The sequence below is a fragment of the Argentina silus genome (genome assembly GCF_951799395.1).
Source record: "Argentina silus genome assembly, contig: scaffold_268, whole genome shotgun sequence".
In the NCBI taxonomy this organism is placed as follows: Eukaryota; Metazoa; Chordata; class Actinopteri; order Argentiniformes; family Argentinidae; genus Argentina; species Argentina silus.
The window spans coordinates 35001-39467 of NW_028153192.1; the positions used below are offsets into that span (position 1 = coordinate 35001).

Sequence of the window (4467 nt, forward strand, 5' to 3'; positions counted from 1 at the left end):
GTGTATATATTTTAAAGTGTATTTATAATCTGTCTCCAGGCTTTTTTTTGTTTTTGTTTTTTGATTACTCAGTGTTTTCCATTGGCTGAGTGAACCCCCCCCCCCCCTCCCTATTGGTGTAGCATCGGAGGAGGTCGACGCCCCCAAAGAACAGCGTGTTTCACGGTGTTGCCACGGTGACGGGGCCAGACAAGCGTCAATAAAGTCGGGGGAGTTCGGGGGTCAGAAAGTCGAGGTCTAGAATTACCAGCATTCGTTTTGCACTTTTACCCAAGGCGCGTGCTATTCAATCAAAGATAGAAGCGTTGGCCGTACCGGGGTCGTTGGGCGAACAGCCTTAGGTGTTAGGGTGTTAGGTACAGATAGTCTGAACAGTAGGGTGAGGTACAGATAGTCTGAACAGTAGGGTGAGGTACAGATAGTCTGAACAGTAGGGTGAGGTACAGATAGTCTGAACAGTAGGGTGAGGTACAGATAGTCTGAACAGTAGGGTGATCCTATAGTCCCTGTCTCTGTGTCGCATCATGATGACTGACTCTTCAGACTAGGTCCTGTGTCGTGCGTCTGCTCGCCCTGAAGGGTCCAGATCTGCTCTCTGTCCTCATGTCTTAGAAAGAACTACAGGTTTTGTTTTCAGAAGACTGTCAAAAAAAAAATTTTTGCTTCTTTTTTTTTTTTTTTTAGCATGTTCGGTTGTTTTTCCACCCAGGAGAAGGTCGTCTGTACCGTCTCAATGTGTGACACTGGTTTGATTGACAGTGTGGATAACCAATCGGTAGAGTGTTCTGTAATCATCACAGTCCAACAGAAAGAACCGCATCAGAAATGTATTGTTCATGTTTATCATAACTGACATCAGCTCGACACCTTGTCTCTTTCCTTGCTCATTGGTTTATTCCTGAAAATGTAAATAAAAGAACATTTTGTAACGAAACTTTTTGGACTTCTGTTGTGTTTGGGAATGGGGGGGAGGGGGGGGGTGACTTAAGTCTGTGTGACTTCATGTGGCGTGAGTTTTCTACTAATATGTACACACACCCAAAATGTCTCCCTTCCTCTTATGGTGTGTTCAAGTGCTCCTCATAAAAAACCCTGAACTTTGCACCGTGAGTTCATGCCGAATTTCGTCTGTTTCTGACACGGAATCGGTTGATTTGGATTCGGAAACTTGAGCATCATCCTAGTAACACATTCAGTTCAAGTTCAAGTTGGAAATGTCCCAGTTTACGAACATACCTCTAAAGCAGCAGTACTCTCCCCTGAATGATCACCCGGTCGTGGAAAGTATTGGATGGTTCCCAACCTGAAATAATAATTTCTCTCCAGCGAGTGTTTATTGATCTCCTGTAAGGTGAGGAGATGAGGGAAGGGAAGCCATTTTAGATATCGGGGACATTGGACGTGTGACATAAAGAAAATGATGACAATAAATAACAGTCTTTGGGTCTGAGCAGCATTGAAAGGTGCTGGTATATTTCACATTGGCGTTACAAAAAACATTTCAAACAAAGTGATGCTGTGTCATCGATCCTGAACAATAATACATGGAAATCAATAAAACGGCATGCTGTTGTCTCTCTTCCAACTTAGACGAGGTGACATTCCAAAAAGGTTGTCATATTTTTCTCGTTTTTTTTTTCTCAATGGATTCTTTTAATAACATTTTTATAAGCAATAACATAGTCATTTTATAGAAAATAAACATCTCTAGGAAATACTATACACAATTATATTAGTACATCACATCTTACATTTAAACAGCGTCAAGTATGTACACCATTAAATAATAAGCGTCAGAATCGAGAATCATAAGAAAGAATAGATCGGTGTGATGTTCCGTTTTCTGCTCTAATACTGAACGTGTCCTCTGATGGGAGCGCCGGCGGCGCGGCGGACGGAGGTGGATGGATGAGCGTGGCAGAGTCGTGGAGAGAGGCTACATTACTGCAAGTGCCACATATGGAAATGTCCGGAGAACTGAGAGACGCATGGAGAAAAGGGAGGAAGAACTTGTCCTTTCGGTGCAGTCTGAGATGTACGGAGACGCTTCAAGTCTCACGTTTGGTGAGCCGAGATGATGGAGCGAGATGAGAGAGATGAGCGATGAGCCGAAATGAGATGAGATATGACCCTGGTAGGGGCCGGTAGCCCTGACCTCTGACCATGAGACGTCTCTACTGTACAGGAGTGGTCGTGTGCTCACGGTTCAACTAGGTGACACACACAGAGTTAACTTTTTTTTTCATTTTTTTTTTCAAGAAACACAAAGCTGGACAGATACCAACGCTGACTCAATGGTGCCGTATAGCCGTAAATGCACATCAAAATACATCTCGGAAGATAAGACCCCCCGTTTATATTAAAATACCGTTTTTTATTTTATTTTTTATTTCTCGATATCAGAATATTTAGAACCTGTAAAGCAATTAACAATTATTATTATTTTTTTAACACTTACGCGCACATTGAGATACATCCAATGGGGGGGGGGGGGGAAGGAGGGAGGGAAGGGGGGGGGGCGGGAGGGGGAGGGAAAGAGGACGGGGAGGAGGAGGAGGAGGAGGGGGGGGGGCGGCTTGCTTGACGCATGACATCTTGAATTGCAATGCGCTCTCTTCTTCGCATCAATCATGTGCACCACACACACACACGCACACACACACACACACACACACACACACACACACACACACACACACACACACACACACACACACACACACACACACACACACACACACACACACACACACACACATACACCACACTTCCTGGAACTCCCAACTGGCCAACTGATAGGGTGGCCAGAGGGGGACTTCTAGCCAATCAGCAGCCACCAGGTGTCCGAAATTGATAGCGACCCTTCCAGAGGCACGACACCACACACTGAATTTAAAACAGCCCCCCCCCCACCTTACACACACACACTCCCCCCCCCCCCCCCTTACACACACACTCTCTCTCCCCCTCTCCCTCTTGCGGTGGTCTCTGAATGCAGTCCAGTCTATTGAAGAAGGTTGTTTGTGTGTATGTATGTGTGTGTGTGTGTGTGTGTGGGGGGGGGGGGGGCTGAGAGCATGCCTGTTGCCGGGGGCGACTCTGAGGAACCGTCACTGTTTCCAGTGTCTGTATTGCTGCTGCCTCAGAGAAACCCTCCCGCTCCCCGATTGGCCGATGCGTCTGTCCGTTATGACTCATCGCCGGGTGTTGGCTGGTGGAGGCAGGACTTCCTTGTAGACTTGTCTTGTCACTGGCCACTCTGCATAGGTGATGCTGGTCTGGGCCGGGCTGGGCTGGACTGCGTCTCGGCTGGGCTAGTCTGGGCTGGATTGAGCTGGGCTGGGTCTCGGTTGGGCTGGTCTGAGCTGGGCTGGGCTGGTCTGGCCTGGGCTGGGCTGGTCTGGGCCGGGCTGGGCTGGGCTGGGTTGGACTGGTCTTGTCTGGTCTAGGCCGGGCTGGTCTGGTCTGGGCTGGGTCTAGGCCGGGCTGGTCTGGGCTGGGTCTAGGCCGGGCTGGTCTGGGCTGGATCTGGGCTGGGCCGGGCTGGTCTGGGCTGGGTCTGGGTCTATGCCGGGCTGGTCTGGGCTGAGTCTGGGCCGGGCTGGTCTGGGCTGTGTCTGGGTCTAGGCCGGGCTGGTCTGGGTCTGGGCCGGGCTGGTCTGGGTCTATATTACAAAGCCTGGATGACAAGACAAGGAGAGAGCACAGACACAGTCATATACAGCAGACATGACTATCTGTTCCCACAAAGAATTCGAGACTGTGTGTGTGTGTGTGTGTGTGTGTGTGTTGTCAGGCAGTGTGTGTGTGTGTCTGTCTCCTGTAAGTGTGTGTGTGTGTTGTCAGGCAGTGTGTGTGTGTGTCTGTCTCCTGTGTGTGTGTGTGTGTGTGTGTTGTCAGGCAGTGTGTGTGTGTGTCTGTCTCCTGTAAGTGTGTGTGTGTGTCTGTCTCCTGTAAGTGTGTGTGTGTGTTGTCAGGCAGTGTGTGTGTGTGTCTGTCTCCTGTAAGTGTGTGTGTGTGTCTGTCTCCTGTGTGTGTGTGTGTGTGTGTTGTCAGGCAGTGTGTGTGTGTGTCTGTCTCCTGTAAGTGTGTGTGTGTTGTCAGGCAGTGTGTGTGTGTCTGTCTCCTGTAAGTGTGTGTGTGTGTCTGTCTCCTGTAAGTGTGTGTGTGTGTCTGTCTCCTGTAAGTGTGTGTGTGTGTCTGTCTCCTGTAAGTGTGTGTGTGTGTCTGTCTCCTGTAAGTGTGTGTGTGTCTGTCTCCTGTAAGTGTGTGTGTGTGTCTGTCTCCTGTAAGTGTGTGTGTGTCTGTCTCCTGTAAGTGTGTGTGTGTCTGTCTCCTGTAAGTGTGTGTGTGTGTGTCTGTCTCCTGTAAGTGTGTGTGTGTGTCTGTCTCCTGTAAGTGTGTGTGTGTGTGTGTCTCCTGTAAGTGTGTGTGTGTGTGTGTGTCTCCTGTAAGTGTGTGTGTGTG

General features: G+C 48.8%; 1 protein-coding gene across 1 annotated transcript in view; it reads left to right on the forward strand.

Moving 5' to 3' along the window:
* The window catches only part of srebf1 (sterol regulatory element binding transcription factor 1), an 18842-nt gene extending 18057 nt beyond the window's left edge, over nucleotides 1-785 (forward strand). Inside the window, 1 exon segment of the mRNA XM_083697639.1 lies at nucleotides 1-785. This exon segment is cut by the window's left edge and continues 1348 nt beyond it. The gene's annotated coding sequence lies outside the window, so the exon portion shown is untranslated.
* Nucleotides 786-4467: the final 3682 nt, after the last annotated feature.